General features: G+C 42.8%; 2 long non-coding RNA genes across 3 annotated transcripts in view; one reads left to right on the top strand and one right to left on the bottom strand.

Annotated features, from left to right (window-relative positions):
- LOC140679783 (uncharacterized) overlaps nt 1-23,739 on the top strand; it is an 80,256-nt gene that overhangs the window by 25,261 nt on the left and 31,256 nt on the right. The gene's annotated exons all lie outside the window — the stretch shown is intronic.
- Nucleotides 1,365-23,263, bottom strand: LOC133622222 (uncharacterized). Of its 2 annotated transcripts, none has more exons than XR_009817749.2 (3): nt 23,249-23,263; nt 22,030-22,093; nt 1,365-1,925 (listed from the first exon to the last, which is right to left on the bottom strand). It is a non-coding gene; the product is annotated as an uncharacterized lncRNA (long non-coding RNA). The 2 variants fall into 2 exon arrangements; XR_009817748.2 differs by having other exon boundaries at nt 23,238-23,263.

Raw genomic sequence — 23,739 nt, forward strand, 5'->3', positions numbered from 1 at the left:
GACATACTGTTGGTTGTTTACCTCAGTGGTCCCCAACCACCGGGCCGCGGCCCGGTACTGGTCCGTGGATCGATTGGTATCGGGCCGCACAAGAATTTTTCTTTTTTTTTTCTTTTTTTAATTAAATCAACATAAAAAACACAAGATACACTTACAAGTAGTGCACCAACCCAAAACAACTCTCTCCCCCCTTTTGTTCTGGGCATTGAACATGAAGACTCTTCCTTCACTGTTCCGAGTGGCCATGAGAGTCTTGGCAGTGCCTGCCTCCAGTGCTCCAGTGGAGCGAGTTTTCAGCCATGGTGGCATCATACTACGCCCCCATCGTGCACAAATGACTGACAGACTCTTGGCTAATTTGGTCTTTTGCAAATGCAATGCAGCATAGGGCCCTGACATATAAAAAGTACAACTTTTTTGTTATGTTCACGTATATGTCATGTTTTTTCAATGTTAACACTTTTGTACAAATAAGTACATTTGCACTTTATTTTTCAATGTGTTTGTTCTGTAAAGGAATGAGTTAATGTTTAAAATGACTGGTTAATAGTGCTATTATAAAGTGCAATGTCAGCACAATTTTCTTTCCTGCAATTTAAAATGCACTTGTTTTAATAAATAAATACAGCGTTTGAAAAGCATACACAATCTGTGTTAATATATTAGTCTGTGGTTAAAAGGACTTGAAAGGACTCGAAACTCAAAATGCAGGACTTAGGACTTGACTTGAGACTTTCCAGTCTTGACTTTGGACTTGACTCGGGGCTTGCCTGTCTTGACTCGGGACTTGACTCGGACTTGAGGGCAAAGACTTGAGACTTACTTGTGACTTGCAAAACAATGACTTGGTCCCACCTCTGCCAAATACACTGTACATTATATACCTCAGCTAACTAAACTATGGAAATGTATAATATAGTTCATATAGCAATACAGTCTCACTGCACAGCAGGCCAGCAGTTAGCCGAGTCATTGCGCAATCCATGTTGCGGCACTGAGTGACGTGCCTCAACTGGCTGCTGTTCACCGCACCGTCTCTTCTCAGTATTTGAACGGCAAATGTGAAAATTCAGCGATTTTGAATAAAAATAATCTAAAACTGGAGTTAAATGGAAAATAACTTTATAGTATAATCACTGGATACATATAACAATTACATTTTTTTTCTTCCCATGATGGCAGGTGAGGCCCCGCCTCACCTGCCTCTAGTGACTGCACGTTACTGGAATTGATTAACGTGGACCCCGACTTAAACAAGTTGAAAAACTTATTCGGGTGTTACCATTTAGTGGTCAATTGTACGGAATATGTACTGTGCAATCTACTAATAAAAGTTTCAATCAATCAATCAATGTATGACAGGCCACACACATACCAGTGTAATCACAAGTGATCAAATCATTCAATGACATTACTTGTGTTCCTACTAGGCTAGTCCCGACACCAATACTTTGGTACCGGCACCAAAATATACCTGTATATTGATATGTTTTCGATACGTTTCCAAAGAAAGGGAACTACAAAAAAGTTTATTTTAACAGAAAATCAGGCAATACAATAAACATATGTTTCTTACTGCACTCAAAGAAACATTCTAGAAGGTTAAAATATAAATTAAAGGGCATTAAACACATTGTGTTTTTCTTGTTGCACTCAAAGAACAATTGCCAATTTTCCATACAACATATAGTCTGCCATAATCCGAGATTAAAGTAGAATATAATAAAAAGCTTTTTTTGACATTATATTAAATGCTTCATGATTTATAATTGCCATTCCTGGTCTGCTGCGATGAGGTAGCGACTTGTCCAGGGTGTACCCCGCCTTCCGCCCGATTGTAGCTGAGATAGGCTCCAGCGCCCCCGAGACCCCAAAGGGAGTAAGCGGTAGGAAATCGATGGATGGATGGGCATTCCTGGTCTGTGCTTTAAGAAAAATACAATTATTAGTAAGTACTAAAAACAAAACAATAGATAAATGTACACAGATAAGACATGTAGCCGGTAAAACACATTTGTTAAAGATAAAACACAAATTACAGCAATTTGTTACCAAATTCAGTCATTTTACTTGCATTAGTTGACGTTAGATGGGCGGTCCTAACTACGCTAATATTTGGCATCAAGCCAAGCAGCTGTGTGCGTGTCTACGTTTCTACATGTTATGTATCTACATGTTACGTATCTACATGTTACGTAGCTACATGTTATGTAGCTACATGTTATGTATCTACATGTTATGTATCTACATGTTATGTATCTACATGTTATGTATCTACATGTTACGTAGCTACATGTTACGTAGCTACATGTTATGTAGCTACATGTTACGTATCTACATGTTACGTATCTACATGTTACGTATCTACATGTTACGTATCTACATGTTACGTAGCTACATGTTACGTAGCTACATGTTACGTAGCTACATGTTTTGTATCTACATGTTACGTATCTACATGATACATATCTAGATGTCACGTATCTTCATGTTATGTATCTAAATGTTATGTATCTAAATGTTATGTATCTACATGTTACGTATCTACATATTATGTACCTACATGTTATGTTTCTACATGTAATTTACCTACATGTAATGTATCTACATGTTATGTATCTACATGTTACGTATCTACATGTTACGTATCTACATGTTATGTATCTACATGTTACGTATCTACATGTTATGTAGCTACATGTTATGTATCTACATGTTATGTATCTACATGTTATGTATCTACATGTTACGTAGCTACATGTTATGTAGCTACATGTTATGTATCTACATGTTACGTATCTACATGTTACGTATCTACATGTTACGTATCTACATGTTACGTATCTACATGTTACGTATCTACATGTTACGTATCTACATGTTACGTATCTACATGTTACGTAGCTACATGTTACGTAGCTACATGTTTTGTATCTACATGTTACGTATCTACATGATACATATCTAGATGTCACGTATCTTCATGTTATGTATCTAAATGTTATGTATCTAAATGTTATGTATCTACATGTTACGTATCTACATATTATGTACCTACATGTTATGTTTCTACATGTAATTTACCTACATGTAATGTATCTACATGTTATGTATCTACATGTTACGTATCTACATGTTACGTATCTACATGTTATGTATCTACATGTTACGTATCTACATGTTATGTAGCTACATGTTATGTATCTACATGTTATGTATCTACATGTTATGTATCTACATGTTACGTAGCTACATGTTATGTAGCTACATGTTATGTATCTACATGTTACGTATCTACATGTTACGTATCTACATGTTACGTATCTACATGTTACGTATCTACATGTTACGTATCTACATGTTACGTATCTACATGTTACGTAGCTACATGTTACGTAGCTACATGTTTTGTATCTACATGTTACGTATCTACATGATACATATCTAGATGTCACGTATCTTCATGTTATGTATCTAAATGTTATGTATCTACATGTTACGTATCTACATATTATGTACCTACATGTTATGTTTCTACATGTAATTTACCTACATGTAATGTATCTACATGTTATGTATCTACATGTCATGTATCTACATGTTATGTATCTGCATATTTTGTATCTACATGTGCACAACAGGGGAGCTGGTTCACTTATGAGCGTACAGTATGTGTGTTTGCGAGAATGTTAATGTCGAGTGTCTGAGTGATGTCAGTGAGTGAGTGGGCGAGTAAAGAGAGAGGTAGTGATGCAGTGGGCAATAGAGTGATGAATGGGTCCGGTTGTGTCCTGCAAAACTAATAATAAAGCAACCAGATTGTCACAAATCAGCGGCCTCAAATTCTAACCGGAAGGCGGATCTTAGCAGACTCATTGGTGCTAATACTAATCGCGACATTTGGCGAGGCGTGTTTTAAAGCAACACGGCGCTTCCATGTTAAAAGCGTCACCTTTATTGTTACTTTTTAAGTCCGAATACCTCCATATTGTACTTCACACACTCTTTATTAACCAGTAGAATTGTAGTTTTTATTGTTAGTTTTGAAGCCCAAATTCCTCCATATTGTACTTTACCACACTCTTTATTAACCAGTAGAATTGTAGTTTTTACTGTTAGTTTTGAAGTCCAAATACCTCCATATTGTACTTCACACACTCTTTTTTTAACCAGTAGAATTGAAGTTTTTATCCTTAGTTTTGAAGCCCAAATTCCTCCATATTGTACTTCACACACTCTTTATTAACCAGTACCTACTCAGTGGCCTAGTGGTTCGAGTGTCCGCCCTGAGGTCGGTAGGTTGTGAGTTCAAACCCCGGCCGAGTCATACCAAAGACTATAAAAAGGGGACCCATTACCTCCCTGCTTGGCACTCAGCATCAAGGGTTGGAATTGGGGGTTAAATCACCAAAATGATTCCCAGGCGCGGCCACCGCTGCTGCTCACTTCTCCCCTCACCTCACAGGGGGTGATCAAGGGTGATGGGTCAAATGCAGAGAATAATTTCGCCACACCTGGTGTGTGTGTGACAATCATTGGCACTTTAACTTTAACTTTACAATTGTCGTTTTTTGCCATTCCTCCTCTCCAAGATGTTACTGCTTGTATGCACTTTGTGTGTGTGTTTTGACACACTCAACATCATGCACCTCGGCTCTGTAGTCACCGCCACACAGCGGCACTCGGATGAAAGACCGGTACCGGTACTTTTCAAAGGCGGTATAGTACCGATTTCAATCAATTAGTATCGCGGTACTATACTAGTACCGACATACCGAACAACCCTAGTTCCTGCATTATTTGCTTTGGGTGATTATGGCCACACTTACCACAACAGCAGGTAAGTACGCCTGCACATTCTAAAACTAGGACTGGCAGAACCAAAAAATGGGAAAGTGAGTCATTTAACACATAATTAATGGTGTGCTTCACAGTACTGTACAATTTCACACAGTTAAAAATCATACGGGTATAAATGACCGGGTTGCATCAACACCTGCATGACAATTAAAGCTGCTCTGCACCTGCATCATCCACCTCTCTGACAACATGGATTAGCAGCATGCAGGGGATAAAAGTAACAGGCACCGTGGAAAAAAAGTGAAAGGGCAGCTGTTAAAATTGTGGTGCGAAACCTCACATCAAAATTGGTTTTAATTATGAATTAAGAGCTATGATACGTGAATTTTGTTTTTTTTATAAAGCTTTACAAGGCTGAGCAGACTCCTTATTGATCCAAATAGGGTATATACCGTTCCCCGTGGGTTATGAATATGATCCTTTCAGACCAAAGAATGTAACAATTTCCCTTGTTTATAATTAAAGTTAGTCTAAGTCTGAGTATAGGAACGCCACCGGCTTGTTGTACAGTATACCGGTACTAGTATATTATCGGGGTACTAATGAATCAAAAACGGTACTATACTCTGTTTGAAAAGTACCGGTTCCCGGGCATGATGTCACGTCATGACATTGCTGGTTATACAAGCAGAGCAGCATGTTCGGCAGCGCACACACAGAGTACTTACAAGCAGACACAGTGTGTCGACAGAAAAGGGAGAATGGACGCATTTTGATATAAAAAGTAAAGATAAAGGTGAAGTTATAACACTGAAACGCCCTCAGGAAGAGGTGCTTTAAGACATGGCTAGCTAGCTAGCAGCAAACATCCATCCACAATCGGCAGTGTTCTAGCTACTTCTAAATCACTAATCCTGGCCTCCATGGCGACAAATAAAGTAAGTTTCTTATAAGTAGCATTATCACTGGAGGAGGAGGAATACCTAAACATGCTTCACTACACACCGTAGGAGGATACAATAGCTCACCGGCGTCACAATGTAAACAAATGCCATTGGTGGATCTACACCTGACATCCACTGTAATGATACCAAATACAAGAGCGTATCTAGTCAATACTACTATGATTACATCGATATTTTTTATTGTCACAAAATATGTTTTATTTTATTTTTTAATTCATATCTTCATCGCAGGGCCAACACAGATGCCCGATTGTAGCTGAGATAGGCTCCAGCACCCCCGCGACCTCGAAGGGAATAAGCGGTAGAAAATAGATGGATGGATGGAATTCATATCTTAATCATAAACTCAGGGAATATGTCACTGGACACATGAGAACTTTACTTATGACCAATGTATGATCCTGTAACTTCCTGGTATCGGATCGATACCTAAATGTGTGGTATCATCCAAAACTAATGTAAAGTATCAAAGAAGAGAAGAAGAAGTGATTATTAAATTTTAACAGAAGTGTAGATAGAACATGTTAAAACAGAAAATGAGCAGATATTAACAGTAAATGAACAAGTAGATGAATAATCAATTTTTACCGTTTGTCCCTCATAATGTAGACAAAATAATAGGTAGATAAATGACACAATATGTTACTGCATACGTCAGCAGACTAATTAGGAGTCTTTGTTTGTTTACTTACTACTAAAAGACAAGTTGTCTAGTATGTTCACTATTTTATTTAAGGACTAAATTACAATAATAAACATATGTTTCATGTACCCAAAGATTTTTTGTTAAAATAAAGACAATAATGACATTTTTTGTGGTCCCCTTTATTTAGATAAGTATCAAAATGTATTGAAATACATTTTGGTACCGGTATTAAAATACGTTTTGGTACCGGTACCAAAATATTTGAATCAAGACAACTCTACTGGCTAGCTTATGTTACCAGTGGTGGTTGAACAGAACATGTATATTTTGCACAATTTCTAATTGTTTTGAAGGCGTGATATAATGCTTACACCACTTTGGAAAGTTAGCGCCTTTTTTGCCACGATGACGACTGTCTTTTTTTTAATGCCTTCTAACTTGTAAATAATCGAAAATAAAAGCCTGCTTCAGCACAGCCAATGGGAGGGCCTCTATTCCGCCCATAAACCTAATAAATAACATCCAAAAACTGCCAACAATACTCCATTTACTCTTCAAGACTTAAATATTTATCAAGTATGAGTGCTATTGTCATACTTGCCAACCCTCACGAATTTTCCGGGAGACTCCCGAAATTCAGCGCCTCTCCCGAAAACCTCCCGGGACAATAATTCTCCCGAAAATCTCCCTATTGACGGGAGGACAACAGGGTGACAAGAACTAAATCATCCAGACTAGAGATAAATTGTATTATGTTTATCTTACCTAAAAATAAATATATTAATAAAAAAATAAAAAATAAAAAAATAAATACATTTTTACTATATTTTGCTAAAAATTAATTGTATTATTTGTATTTTTTCTGACTCCTTATTACATCCAGCCATAGAATTATACATTAAAATAAACATATTTGAAATAATTAATTTTAAATTATCATATTAATTTAAAATGACCATATTTAATTGTTAAAATAATTGCTTGTTTATCAACAACTTTAGCATTTTATTCATTACATTTTGAAGCTCTCAGAAGCCAAGTTATGTTATATTCCTTAATATTTATTTATGCAAGTTTGAAGTATCAATTATCTAAACACAGAATTGTTTGCATATATATATATATATATATATATATATATATATATATATATATATATATATATGTCTTAATAAGGTTATCCAAAAAATAGTGCTCGATACCGTAGTAGAGCGCAATATATGTATGTGTGGGGAAAAAAAATCACAAGACTATTTCATCTCTACAGGCCTGTTTCATGAGGGGGGTACCCTCAATCGTCAGGAGATTTTAATGGGAGCATTCGCATACCATGGTTTATATAGGGCACAGAGTGGGTGGGTACAGGCTGGCCTAGGGGCGTGGTGATTGGTTCATGTGTTACCTAGGAGGTGTTTCCGTCTATGGCGGCATGTTGTTACAATTTCGCTGCGCTTGTTGAGGGATGACAGGTCTGGACGGTAGATAATAAACAGTTTCTCTTTCAAGCATAGGTTGCATCTTTTATTACCACTATTGTAAGGTGTGCTGGATGCAAGAATTTGCCATGTTATTGAATATTCAACATTATTGTCTTTGAGGTCCCAAATGTGTTTGCTGAGTTCTGTGGTATTTCGCAGGTTTTTGTTCCTGAAAGAAGCCTTGTGGTTGTTCCATCTAGTTTTGAATTCACCCTCGGTTAATCCTACATATGTGTCGGATGTGTTAATGTCCTTGCGTATTACCTTAGATTGGTAGACAACTGATGTTTGTAAGCACCCCCCGTTGAGGGGGCAATCAGGTTTCTTTCGACAGTTACATGCTTTGTTGGTTTTGGAGTTGTTCTGACTGGGGGTCGACGGCTCATTTGCAATTGTTTTGTTGTGGTTTGAGATGATTTGTCGTATATTGTTCATACAGCTGTAGCTCAATTTGATGTTGTTCTTGTTGAATACTTTTCTTAGGTTGTTGTCTTTGGGAAAGTGTTTGTCAATCAGGTTGAGGAATTTGCGTCCAATGTTCGTTGAGACGTTTTTGCTGTATGGGGGGTTGTACCAGATGATGCCGTTTCGTTTTCTGTTCTTTTTTGGCTGGTTTCCTGGCGTGGGTTCATAGGTGAGGGTGAAATTGTATCCGCTTTCATCAAGGGCTTTTTGGTACGGGGGGGTTGCTTGGTCAAATTCAGCTTTGCTAGGTGACAGCATCGATAGCCTTTTATTGATTCCGGTAGGTATTCTTTTCGTGGTGGTGGGTGGATGGTTGCTGTCATGGTGCACGTATTGGAGTGTTGTGTTGGGTTTCGTGAATGGTTGGTAGCTGTTATTTCTCAGGTTGAAAGTGACGTCAAGAAAGTTGACGGTTTGCTTGTTGGCTTCAATCGTGATCCGTAGGCCGTTCTCTTTGAAAATTTGGCATATGCGCTTCTTGGTATTCTCGCTGCTCCTTGGCGAGGCGCGACACACTGCCAGTCCGTCATCACGGTAAATACCAAGGTTCAGATTGAGGCTAGCGAGCTGGGAGAGGAGGAAACTCCCAACGAGTTCACACTTTTCTGCTCCGTCAAAACTTCCCATAGTGACGTCAAATGTTGCATTGTTCTTTTTTTGCCATGGTGTACTGTTGTGGATGAGAATGGAGTTTTTTGCGTGGATGATGATGTTTCTTTCGTTGCCTGTGATTGAGTCGTAGTCTGAGGCGAAGTCTAGTGCTTGAGTCAGTAGGTCTTGCGTGATGGAAGGGTAAAATTCCTCGATATCAAAGGAGATAAAGTTGTGCTGTTGTTTGTCTTGGATGTTGTTGAACCATTTGATTACTGCTGCTGTATTTCTCCATTGGTTGAGTGGTGTTTTGTCCTTGATTTTTGTGTTGACTCTGTCCAGGATTATTTTGCTGATTTTTCCTATTTCAGATTTAGTTGGGTTTATTAGTCGGCATGTTGGGTTATTTGCGAAGTTGGGTTTGTGATCCTTCAATGTGATGAAGGCTTCCTTGTTGGCTGTGGCGTCCACCCTGTCCTCAATGTCCAGTTCAGCCGCGATCCTTTTATTTTCCAGGTGGATGTTCTGTAAGGTATTGGGTTGCGCTTTTTTGTATGATTTGGTGATGCTTCTGTCCAGTAAGGTGTGGTGTTCTGGTATGTCCATTCTGTAGAAGTTTGTGGTTTTATCGGCAGCTATGATGAGGTTGTTTACTTTCTTGATGCGCTCCTTGTCATTTTTCAGCTTGGTGAGGAGTGGGTTGCGGATTGGCTTGAATTTGACTGATTGTATCATTTTGAGCATGTCGTTCTCAAAATCCTTTAGTTCCTCAACTGTGGGTGGGTTCTTGGTAGATTTGAATCCGTAAGTTTCCTTTTGCATTCCTTTTGTTTCAGGGTGGAGGAAAAAATGTGCTTTCCACCGCATCCTTCTTAGGAAGTGTTCCGTCTTTTCTATGAGCCTTAGCTTGTAGTCATTCTGCGCGGGTATGGGAATGTTCTTCGTGGAGTAGTCGATGTTGAATTTTTCCATTTCTGATCGTCGTACAGTGCTCAACAAATGTCAATTTGGAGCGGAGTATATGTCTTAATAAGGTTATCCAAAAAATAGTGCTCGATACCGTAGTAGAGCGCAATATATGTATGTGTGGGGAAAAAAAATCACAAGACTATTTCATCTCTACAGGCCTGTTTCATGAGGGGGGTACCCTCAATCGTCAGGAGATTTTAATGGGAGCATTCGCATACCATGGTTTATATAGGGCACAGAGTGGGTGGGTACAGGCTGGCCTAGGGGCGTGGTGATTGGTTCATGTGTTACCTAGGAGGTGCATGCTACAGCTGCATGAACAATATACGACAAATCATCTCAAACCACAACAAAACAATTGCAAATGAGCCGTCGACCCCCAGTCAGAACGACTCCAAAACCAACAAAGCATGTAACTGTCGAAAGAAACCTGATTGCCCCCTCAACGGGGGATGCTTACAAACATCAGTTGTCTACCAATCTAAGGTAATACGCAAGGACATTAACACATCCGACACATATGTAGGATTAACCGAGGGTGAATTCAAAACCAGATGGAACAACCACAAGGCTTCTTTCAGGAACAAAAACCTGCGAAATACCACAGAACTCAGCAAACACATTTGGGACCTCAAAGACAATAATGTTGAATATTCAATAACATGGCAAATTCTTGCATCCAGCACACCTTACAATAGTGGTAATAAAAGATGCAACCTATGCTTGAAAGAGAAACTGTTTATTATCTACCGTCCAGACCTGTCATCCCTCAACAAGCGCAGCGAAATTGTAACAACATGCCGCCATAGACGGAAACACCTCCTAGGTAACACATGAACCAATCACCACGCCCCTAGGCCAGCCTGTACCCACCCACTCTGTGCCCTATATAAACCATGGTATGCGAATGCTCCCATTAAAATCTCCTGACGATTGAGGGTACCCCCCTCATGAAACAGGCCTGTAGAGATGAAATAGTCTTGTGATTTTTTTTCCCCACACATACATATATTGCGCTCTACTACGGTATCGAGCACTATTTTTTGGATAACCTTATTAAGACATATACTCCGCTCCAAATTGACATTTGTTGAGCACTGTACGACGATCAGAAATGGAAAAATTCAACATCGACTACTCCACGAAGAACATTCCCATACCCGCGCAGAATGACTACAAGCTAAGGCTCATAGAAAAGACGGAACACTTCCTAAGAAGGATGCGGTGGAAAGCACATTTTTTCCTCCACCCTGAAACAAAAGGAATGCAAAAGGAAACTTACGGATTCAAATCTACCAAGAACCCACCCACAGTTGAGGAACTAAAGGATTTTGAGAACGACATGCTCAAAATGATACAATCAGTCAAATTCAAGCCAATCCGCAACCCACTCCTCACCAAGCTGAAAAATGACAAGGAGCGCATCAAGAAAGTAAACAACCTCATCATAGCTGCCGATAAAACCACAAACTTCTACAGAATGGACATACCAGAACACCACACCTTACTGGACAGAAGCATCACCAAATCATACAAAAAAGCGCAACCCAATACCTTACAGAACATCCACCTGGAAAATAAAAGGATCGCGGCTGAACTGGACATTGAGGACAGGGTGGACGCCACAGCCAACAAGGAAGCCTTCATCACATTGAAGGATCACAAACCCAACTTCGCAAATAACCCAACATGCCGACTAATAAACCCAACTAAATCTGAAATAGGAAAAATCAGCTAAATAATCCTGGACAGAGTCAACACAAAAATCAAGGACAAAACACCACTCAACCAATGGAGAAATACAGCAGCAGTAATCAAATGGTTCAACAACATCCAAGACAAACAACAGCACAACTTTATCTCCTTTGATATCGAGGAATTTTACCCTTCCATCACGCAAGACCTACTGACTCAAGCACTAGACTTCGCCTCAGACTACGACTCAATCACAGGCAACGAAAGAAACATCATCATCCACGCAAAAAACTCCATTCTCATCCACAACAGTACACCATGGCAAAAAAAGAACAATGCAACATTTGACGTCACTATGGGAAGTTTTGACGGAGCAGAAAAGTGTGAACTCGTTGGGAGTTTCCTCCTCTCCCAGCTCGCTAGCCTCAATCTGAACCTTGGTATTTACCGTGATGACGGACTGGCAGTGTGTCGCGCCTCGCCAAGGAGCAGCGAGAATACCAAGAAGCGCATATGCCAAATTTTCAAAGAGAACGGCCTACGGATCACGATTGAAGCCAACAAGCAAACCGTCAACTTTCTTGACGTCACTTTCAACCTGAGAAATAACAGCTACCAACCATTCACGAAACCCAACACAACACTCCAATACGTGCACCATGACAGCAACCATCCACCCACCACCACGAAAAGAATACCTACCGGAATCAATAAAAGGCTATCGATGCTGTCATCTAGCAAAGCTGAATTTGACCAAGCAACCCCCCCGTACCAAAAAGCCCTTGATGAAAGCGGATACAATTTCACCCTCACCTATGAACCCACGCCAGGAAACCAGCCAAAAAAGAACAGAAAACGAAACGGCATCATCTGGTACAACCCCCCATACAGCAAAAACGTCTCAACGAACATTGGACGCAAATTCCTCAACCTGATTGACAAACACTTTCCCAAAGACAACAACCTAAGAAAAGTATTCAACAAGAACAACATCAAATTGAGCTACAGCTGCATGAACAATATACGACAAATCATCTCAAACCACAACAAAACAATTGCAAATGAGCCGTCGACCCCCAGTCAGAACAACTCCAAAACCAACAAAGCATGTAACTGTCGAAAGAAACCTGATTGCCCCCTCAACGGGGGATGCTTACAAACATCAGTTGTCTACCAATCTAAGGTAATACGCAAGGACATTAACACATCCGACACATGTGTAGGATTAACCGAGGGTGAATTCAAAACCAGATGGAACAACCACAAGGCTTCTTTCAGGAACAAAAACCTGCGAAATACCACAGAACTCAGCAAACACATTTGGGACCTCAAAGACAATAATGTTGAATATTCAATAACATGGCAAATTCTTGCATCCAGCACACCTTACAATAGTGGTAATAAAAGATGCAACCTATGCTTGAAAGAGAAACTGTTTATTATCTACCGTCCAGACCTGTCATCCCTCAACAAGCGCAGCGAAATTGTAACATGCCGCCATAGACGGAAACACCTCCTAGGTAACACATGAACCAATCACCACGCCCCTAGGCCAGCCTGTACCCACCCACTCTGTGCCCTATATAAACCATGGTATGCGAATGCTCCCATTAAAATCTCCTGACGATTGAGGGTACCCCCCTCATGAAACAGGCCTGTAGAGATGAAATAGTCTTGTGATTTTTTTTCCCCACACATACATATATAGATATATATATATATATATATATATAAATATATATATATATATACATACCTGCCAACTACTCCGGTTTTCCCGTAATTAGTACGGTTTTCATCAACCTATTCCGGGTTACGGTTGCAGTTGTTATGAGAGTAGCGTATGAGTGTGTGTGGCCCTTTAACAGGTGACAGCATGTGAGGTGAGTGACGTCAGTGAGTGTGTGGGCGAGAGAAGAGAGGGAGCGCAAGCGTATGTGCGGGCGGGAACTAGTTTTTTTGTGTATTGGATTGGCGATGGGCAAGCGATCAATAAAGCAGGGTTTGCAACTAATCGCCGGACTCATCATTCCCCTAAAGTCGTCCGCTGTCGAGACCCACTGCTGGGTAAAGTGAAGGGTGTTGCCCCGAACATACATCGGCCCTGGAGAAGTGTCTCCCCTGCGCTTTTCGACTACGGTCTGAGAGCAGCAAGCAGGAAAGGTGCAACATTGGCGACCACGAAGGGACCCTCTCACATAACTGGAACGGCAGTGGTGAGCAAAGGACGATAAAATAAACTGCAGATGTGAAAGCAAGCAGAAGAATAAGCCGAGAAGCTAATTGTTTACCTGCGTAAACTAGCCAAGATGGCGGATGCTAGCTGTCGTAGCCCGCGGGGTGCCGGCTATTCAAAGTCCAACCCGTTCGTGACGATGAACGAGGGTGATGTGGAAGGGGAAACAGACTATGTGAGCGAAGGAAATGCAAGTTGTTATGGCATTTCTAGCCTGTCATATTGTGCAGATGAGCCTGCTGGAGTGAAGAATGCAGCGGCCGAGGTGCCACGTGAGCTCATTCGACCCAAGTTCTCAAGCACAAACCCTTTCATAAAGTCCAGGGAGGACAGTGGCTGTTATCAACGCGACGTGGCTGACATTAAAAGTAACTCATGTTTTCACAAACACCAACCAGACAACTTTATTCCACCACCTGCTGCTATTGCAACGCCACATTCATTATATCCACAGCACTCCCCAGACATGTGGCCCCCCATCCCCCACTTGCCTCTGCCTGGACACAACATGCCCTTCTACATCTAAAGACATTAATTATGGATATTTGTCTGGGCCAGGGCACAGTCAGAGTGTCAAGCTAATGGGCTCTCTTCGCAAAAGTGGGCAGCCAGGATTACAAGGAGCTCCATGCTCTGCTCTACATCAGCCTTCTTCAGAGAGTGAGGACGACTATGATCCAAGGGAGAGAGTCCCCACCTTGAGACCCGGCCAGTATGATGGCACCACACCCTGGAAGGAGTTCCTGCACCGGTTTGAGAGTTGTGCTGAAGCTAACTACTGGTCCGTGAAGACAATGGCTGTTCAGCTGAAGTTCTGCCTGGTGGGTGCAGCTGGGGCCATCATCCACAGAAACCCCAGATCAGCCCAGTGGGGCTACTGCCGCCTGGTGGAGGAGATGGAAACTGCATATGGTCCCTCTTCACAGCATGCAGCTGCAGTGGCTATTGAATTAAGGCGACGTACCCGCAAACCGGGTGAAGCTCTTCATATTTTGAGAGACGACATCTATGAGGGGGTGTCAGTAGCCTATAGCAACAGGACTGATGCTGAGCAGGATGCTATAGGAGTTGAAGTGTTCATTAATGCTCTGGGGGATGTGGACACTGTACAGAAGCTCTTAGAGCAGCACCCCCAGACACTAGCCCAAGCATTTGACATTGCCCGTCGTTATGAAACCACAAGGCGAGCAGCATCATATGTGGCCGGCCTCATGCACCCTGGAGCCGGTGACATAGCTGAACGCAGACCCCGTGCTGCCCTAATAAGAGAGGGTTCAGAAGAAGACGAATTTGGGCCTGTTACAGCGCCCCCATCAGCTGGTTTTAAGCATGAGTCCCCCAGCTACAGTCACACACAATATAAAGGGAGGAGCCATAAAGACATTAAATGGGATGAGGTGCAGTGTCATAACTGTTCAGGCCTGGGTCACATGAAAAGAAATTGCCCTTCACCAAGAAAAACAGCCAGAGCTCAAGCTTCAACCATGTTCCCCCAAAGCTCAAAGTCTACTGTACTTCACCTTAAAGCACAAGGTCATGAAATGAGCATTCATATGGTTGTGTATGGGCTAGAAGTGTGTGCTGTTTTGGACAGTGGAGCGCGGAAAAGTGTTTTTCCTCTGCGTCATTATGACGCTATCCATCTGGATGTCCGTCCTCCACTTCAGTCATCTGCCGTGGAGACTCTGATCGGTGTTGGGCCTGGCGATATACCTGTGCTCGGTGAAGCCCACATACCTGTCCTGATCAACAACCGTCAGGTGAACATCTGCTTCCTGGTTGCTGATATGGCTGGGGACGAGGCCCTCCTGGGCCACCCATTCCTGACCCAAGCTCAGGCCCGTCTCGACTTTGGAAATCATCGGATCGTGCTTTTCGGGGAAGAGGTACCTTATTTTGACTCCACAAATAAACCAAAGGCGCACGCAGTGAGAGTGGCCCGGACTGTGGTGCTGGAGGCTGGGCAGGAGCATGTGGTAAAAGGCAATATCCACCATAAAGATCCCATTAAAGGAGAATTAATGCTGAGCCCCACTAAAGGCTTCGTTGAAAAGCACAGACTGTTAGTGGCCCGAGTCCTAGTGGATGTTCACCCCATAAAACCATGCCCCTTCGCATCTTCAATCCCGGCAGCAGTGCTGTAACCGTCAGAAAGGGGGCCATGGTGGGGTTCCTCCAACCAGCAAAGGTTCTTCAGTCTGCAAACGCTGTGGACTACAAGCAGCCTGGACATGCTGCCCACAACACTCCCTCTGTTCCCCAGCACCTACAAGATCTCTATGCCGAGAGCACTACTGAACTTAACAAAGAGGAGCAACTGCAGCTAGCGCAGCTGCTGTGTACTTATAGCAACGTGTTCTCCACCGGATCCACTGACCTCGGCAGGACCACCCTGGTTCAACATGACATTGTAACTTTGCCAGGCGTCCCGGTCAAACAACCACCACGCCGAATGGCGTCAGAGAAGCAACAGGATGCTGACCAACAGATACAACAAAGCCTCGAGGCAGGATTAGCGCGCCGCAGCAACAGCAGCTGGGCTTCGCCCATCGTGATGGTGCGTAAAAAAGATGGAACGTACCGTCTCTGTATAGACTATAGAGCACTTAATGACTGCACAGTTAAGGACGCATATCCTCTTCCCCGAATCCAGGATACGCTGGACACCCTCTCAGCTGCCAAGTGGTTCAGCACACTGGACCTTGCGGCCGGCTACTGGCAAGTTGAACTGACCCCGAGAGCACGCAAAGCAGCAGCCTTCTGCACCAAAAATGGACTGTTTGAATGGAATGTCATGCCATTTGGACTGTGTAATGCTCCAGCGACGTTTCAGCGCCTGATGGACCGTGTGCTGGCTGGCATGCAGTGGGAGACCTGCCTTGTATATCTGGATGACATCATTGTTCTGGGCAGCAACGTGCCACAGATGTTGCAGCGCCTGGGGCAGGTTTTCAGTCGCCTCCACCAGGCTAAACTGAAACTAAAACCGTCAAAATGCTGCCTCTTCCGCCGCCAAGTGGCCTACCTGGGTCACATTGTCTCAGAGAACGGTGTGGCTACTGACCCAGGCAAAGTCCGGAAGGTGCAGGAGTGGCCAACACCATCGTCGCTCAAAGATGTCCGCCGTTTTGTTGGCCTCGCGTCTTACTATCGTAGGTTCATTAAAAACTTTGCTTGTATTGCAGAGCCTCTCCATGCTCTGACCAAGAAACATGTCCAGTTCTGTTGGTCTGAGGAATGCCAGGTGGCATTTGATGATCTCAAAAGTCGGCTAATAACGGCGCCGATCCTGGGGTATCCGATTGACCAGGACGACATAATACTGGACACGACGCCAGCGACGTCGGCATCGGCGCTGTCCTCTCGCAAGTTCAACAAGGCGTGGAACGTGTGCTCGCCTATGGGAGCCGCAAGCTGTCCAAAACTGAACAAAATTACTGCACTACCCGGAGGGAACTGCTTGCCGTGGTGGATTTCACATCCCACTTCCGCCAGTATCTCCTGGGGAGGCGTTTTACTGTTCGCACCGACCACAGTAGCCTCCGGTGGCTCACGAGAATGAAGGAACCTGAGGGGCAACTCGCCAGGTGGCTCGAAAGACTCGGCGAATACAACTTTGAGATCGTCCATCGCCCTGGCCAGCTTCACGGCAACGCAGACAGCCTCTCCCGGAGACCTTGCCGTCAGTCCTGCCCTTGTAAGCTCCAGAACCCTTCTATTGCTCAGTTGAGCGTCAGTCACCAGGCTGTGCAGTGCGACTTGTACTCTGACATCAACCAGGCGATGCTGAGTCCAGTGGGGGTAGACAAGGCCCCGCCAGCTGACTGGGATAACTTAAAGTCCCCAGAGAAAATATTCTTGACCAAGACAAAAGAAAATAAACTGTTTGGCGGTTGGTCCCTAGAGGAGCTGCGACAAGCCCAGGAAGACGATGCAGATATCGCACCTATCAGGACCTGGCTGACAACCAGTGAAGAACGTCCTGCATGGGTGACAGTCTCACCATGCAGCCCAGCCACAAAAACGTATTGGAGTCAGTGGAAACGCCTCTACATCAAAGACGGTATACTAGTAAGACGGTTCTACTGCCTGGACGACACCCAATTCTATCCACAAGTGGTGCTGCCCCGCATTTTCCGGGCCGACATCATGAGACAGATGTATGATGGACAGGTTGGTGGACACTTTGGGGTTGAGCGCACTGTAGCACGGCTGCAGACTCGGTACTTCTGGTACAGAATGCGGGAGGATGTCGCTCTGTGGTGTAATACCTGCACCAGCTGCGCATCAAAAGCCAGGCCACGGAAGACACCACAAGCCCCCATGGGTACCGTTCGAGTCGGAGCCCCTATGGAACGCATTGCTTTGGATATTATGGGACCGTTGAATGAAACTGAGCGCAAAAACAGATATGTATTAGTGATACAGGACTATTTTACAAAATGGGTCGAAGCTTTTCCCATTCCTAATGAACAAGCCGTAACTGTGGCTGAAGTGCTTGCCTCTGAGTGGGTGTGTCGCTATGGAGCCCCACAGACACTGCACAGTGATCAAGGTAGGAACTTTGAGTCGGAGGTGTTCCAAGACATGTGCGTGCTGTTTGGAATCGACAAAACACACACAACTCCTTTTCGTCCTCAATCTGACGGACAGGTTGAAAGGTTCAACGCCACTCTACAAAAGATCCTGGCCACGACAGCCGAGCGTTGCCACTGGGATTGGGATTTAATGATTCCCTACGCTGTCATGGCCTACAGGGCAACAAAGCACAGTTCAACTGGTTTCACTCCAAACTACATGATATTTGGCCGGGAAGTGAGCGAGCCAGTGGACCTGGTATCCGGCCTGCCACCGGACCCTGAACCAGCTCCCTCGGGCCCGGCCTTTGTCCAGCACCTTCGAGAGCGACTAGAACTGGCGCACCAAATCACCAGAGATGCTCTCGGATAATCTGTAAAGCGTGCAAAGAGACAATATGACAAGAACTGTTACTGCACACATTACAACATTGGTGATGCTGTGTGGTACCTCATCATAGGAACAAGGCAATCCAAGAACAAAGTGAGGAAGTTCCTCCCGTCTTACGAGGGGCCATTCTTCGTGTTGGGTCAGTTGGACGACCTGGTCTATCGAATCCAGAAGGGGCTAAGAACTAAGGTAAAGGTGGTTCACCACGATCAGCTAAAGCCTTATCGCTGCCGTGACCCACTGGACAACACCTGGGTCCTGGAGCAAGCGCAGAGCTGGACACCAATGGAGGTGTCACCCCCGGACGATGTCGATCCTGCTGACTCTTTACTGGGCCTGCCTCAGCTCTTTTCTGGCACCGACGCTGATGACAGCTGCAGCTTCCCATCATCGGATCCAGCCGTGGGTATTCCTGTGGTTTCTCACCCTTCCACCACTCAGCTTGGCTCTCCCGTTCCGGTGGACTTAGAGGACAGTGGGGGTGGTGCAGCAGTGTCACATCCTCAGAACCCTCGGTCTCAAAGGCCCCACCGTAGGCGTAGATCACCAGCAAAGTTTGGTGAGTGGGTGGCTCATTGAGTGCCAAATTCATGTACGGTTGAAAAAAAAAAAAAGAAAAAAAAAGGGGGGGGGGGGGTTGCTTACTGCCTTATGTTTTGTATTTCCCTTTAAAAGGCAAAAAGGTTTTATAGTTTTTTTTTTACTGTATGACCTGTTCAAGCTAATAGTATTCTATGCATAAAAAAAAAAGAGGCAACTTGAGATTGGTTTGTGTATGCACAATGCGTAATAGGCAATTGGTGTATTTTTCGGTGAATATTTGGAGTTATTACAGGGGACTCAGTTACCGTTACACTTAAAAATGCTAATTGCTTCTCCTCCCAAACTGTAGCCTGAGTATTGGACCTGCTAATGTTTTTTAGGGCTGTTTCGCTCAACTGTAATGCGTACACTAAACACATGGGCTGTTGAATTGTTGCAATTGCACTACAAGCTACATTATTGCACCCCCTTTAAGTTGACTCCTACTAGTCATGCTGCATCCTTTCAATTGTATTGAATGAATATGGAACTGTATGTCTGTATGGAAATGTCAATGTTTATTACTATGCTGGAGTGAAATTGTGTTTTAATTGTCATCCAGAGTGGGGGTAGTGTTATGAGAGTAGCGTATGAGTGTGTGTGGCCCTTTAACAGGTGACAGCATGTGAGGTGAGTGACGTCAGTGAGTGTGTGGGCGAGAGAAGAGAGGGAGCGCAAGCGTATGTGCGGGCGGGAACTAGTTTTTTTGTGTATTGGATTGGCAATGGGCAAGCGATCAATAAAGCAGGGTTTGCAACTAATCGCCGGACTCATCATTCCCCTAAAGTCGTCCGCTGTCGAGACCCACTGCCGGGTAAAGTGAAGGGTGTTGCCCCGAACATACATCGGCCCTGGAGAAGTGTCTCCCCTGCGCTTTTCGACTACGGTCTGAGAGCAGCAAGCAGGAAAGGTGCAACACAGTGATAAAAAATACGGTTTTTCATTAATTAAAAAAAAAAATTTTTTTTTTTAAGTTTTATTCACGAAATCGCGTAACCACAATGACAATCGACACTGCTTCCCGTAACTTCCTATCGAGCCATTCCGAATGCCATGCGCGAGGCTATTTATAGCACCGCTGCCAAGCACGAGGGACCAGTTGCCATTGTTTCCAAACGAGCGAACGATCATGGAATCAGCCGGAGAAAAATCGCAAACGAGTCTTAAACCGAAAAGAAAACTGCAGTCATTCCGTGAAGAATATTCAAAAGCCTATCCGGGAATAATTATCCGTTCTAAAAAGGGTGAAAACTACGCGAATTGCACCTTGTGCAGACAAGATTTTTCGATCGGACACGGGGGAATTAGCGATGTAAAAGACCACGATGGGACAAAAAAACACAAGTCTAATGCCTTTGCTAGCGATACAAGTGGAAAACTTTCAACGTTTTTCGTCGCCCAAACAGATTCTTTGGATGTGATAAATGCCGAAGTTTTATTTACGGAGGCAATAATTGAGCAAACAAAAAGGTAATGACACCAATGTTATCTATTGTAATTGTTTAGTACTGTTATACTGTTAAAAGTGTTTATACTATTTATGCTTTCAAGTCCAAGTTGAAGAAATCTTGTTAAATGTTGACAGCATAACTACCAAAATACAGAAGTATGTCCTTAATATTTTTGCAGTGCTATTTCTGTTGAAAAGTTAAGATGATTACATTAGAGATGTGATGTGCCACTTTTCAAGTGTCTGATGGCTTAAATTAATTTTCATTAATTTTTCATATTTTGAATTCTTTTGAAAGGCTTACAAAAAAACTACATTTGAATTGTAATTCCATGCTATTGACAGGACTATTAATTTTAATGAAGTTAGCTTACCATGTTTACAGTATGATAATTGTGATAGAAATGTGAATTTTAGGCACAGAATATTTTTTACAATTGAACAAGGCAGTAGATTATACAAGCTTGGACAGAAAGTTAATAATGACACCAATTTTTTTTTTAATGGAATTGTTTAGTACTGTTTTACCATTTGTTTACTGTAAAAAGTGTTTATACTGTTTATGCTTTCAATTAACAAATTGAAGTCTTGTGAAAGGTTGACAGGATAACCGGCATTAACTGTCAAAATAATTTCAAACTATTGAAGTTAGTTTACAGAATAAACATGTCAATCAACCCATATGATTTTTGCTGTAATATTTTTGTTTTGAAAAGTCACTGACTGATAGAAAAGTGATGGTTTTAGCAACATTTTAACCTGTCTGAATGCTAATAATCATTTTGCGTCGGGGGGCGAAGCTGAACCCCCACCAGGACTTTGTCCTGGACCTACCGGGGCCTGCGGCCCCTGGACCCTGGCTACTAGGTTTTTCTGATTTCAAAAGTTGGCAGGTATATATATATATATATATATATATATATATATATATATATGTATGAAATACTTGACTTGGTGAATTCTGGCTGTCAATATACTCCTCCCCTCTTAACCACCCCCCGCCCCACCTCCCGAAATCGGAGGTCTCAAGGTTGGTAAGTATGGCTATTGTTATTACAGTATGTGCACTAACGCAGACCAACTATTTATAGCGGCACTGTGATCACCAGCTTGTGTGCCTATATTGACATTATCGCTTCCCTGCTTGTGTAAGTTAATTGTAGATCATAAATCATGCCTCTTACCTGGATAGTAGAAGGATGAGGATGTATTCCGACAAGGCGGTACACTTTGACAGCCAATATAGACCTGGTAATAGCAAGAACAACATGAAAAGACGCCTTGTTCCGCCCACCCTTCAAATTCTTCAGGACAAGCTAAAATTATCAGCCCGGAGGTTGGGTCTTGGGCACAGTTGGGTGTTCCAACAGGACAATGACCCCAAACACACGTCAAAAGTGGTAAAGGATTGGCTAAATCAGGCTAGAATGAAGGTTTTAGAATGGCCTTCCCAAAGTCCTGACTTAAACGTGTGGACAATGCTGAAGAAACAAGTCCATGTCAGAAAACCAACACATTTAGCTGAACTGCACCAATTTTGTCAAGAGGAGTGGTCAAAAATTCAAGCAGAAGCTTGTGGATGGCTACCAAAAGCGCCTTATTGCAGTGAAACTTGCCAAGGGACATGTAAGCAAATATTAACATTGCTGTATGTATACTTTTGACCCAGCAGATTTGCTCACATTTTCAGTAGACCCATAATAAATTCATAAAAGAAGCAAACTTCATGAATGCTTTTTGTGACCAACAAGTATGTGCTCCAATCACTCTATCACACAAATATAAGAGTTGTAGAAATTATTGGAAACTCAAGAGAGCCATGACATTATGTTCTTTACAAGTGTATGTCAACTGTGTATTTGGACTGCCATTTTCAAGAAGGATACTTAAGACAAACTAGATCTTGTGCAGCCCTTTGAGACACTTGTGATTTAGGGCTATATAAATAAACATTGATTGATCTTGTGAGACGAGGTCAGCCGACACTGGAAGCTAACTAAGCTGTCCCGGCGGTAAAATGGTTTTGCCCGCCAATGGCTTATACGACCTCGGTTGGGTCCTACAAATTGTGAGTTCAAATATTTTATTTCTTGATTTTTTTCATGTTTCATTTGTTTTACACAATTCTTTTAATTTTGACAGTACTTCGTAAGATATGTTTTAATTGCTGAAGCGGGTTTATTGAATGTTAAATGCGCCGACAAATAGACCGTTTTGTACACTGTTGAGGGACTTCAATGCGGGTGTGACAGTTTGACCCCACACTGTCAGGTTTGACCTTAAACTTCCTTACAAACCGTGCACACTTGTTAGGAAGCACAACATGGACAAAATACAAACATTCAATCTTGTTAGCCAGTGAAAAGCATGTGCTCAACAAACAAATTGTTACCTGTCACTCACCATGGCTCTGAATAGTTGACTAAAAGAGTCAGGGTGGGGTTGAGGGCTTTATATAGGTGAACACACCTGCATTCACTAATTAGGCCAAATTTGGGTCGTACCATGATCTTCAAAAGCTGGGTGTTACAGAAGGACACTGGACATTTAAAAGGGATGTTACCTAAGCCTGAATATACTATGTACAAAAATGACTGCTCTACACATGCAAAAGTACTATGTGAATACTTTTTAGACATGTAATGGTTATTTAGGGTGTAATTTACAAAAGAACGGCATTCTTAGTTCTCCCTGTCAAATTGGTCCCAGCTAGTGAACGGGGCTATGGGCTATTTAAGTTGGAAAATGCCATTTTTCTGACAGTCTGCTGTCGGTCACTGCCAGAGGAGGTTATCTGTCCTGAGCAGGAGTTTCGGTCTCCTTGCATCAAACATCTACTGAGATTGTGGGTGTTGTTTCCTCCTGTTGTTGTTCACCTTTTGACACTTTTGGGA

Source organism: Nerophis lumbriciformis, linkage group LG23 (genome assembly GCF_033978685.3).
Source record: "Nerophis lumbriciformis linkage group LG23, RoL_Nlum_v2.1, whole genome shotgun sequence".
NCBI classification, from domain to species: domain Eukaryota; kingdom Metazoa; phylum Chordata; class Actinopteri; order Syngnathiformes; family Syngnathidae; genus Nerophis; species Nerophis lumbriciformis.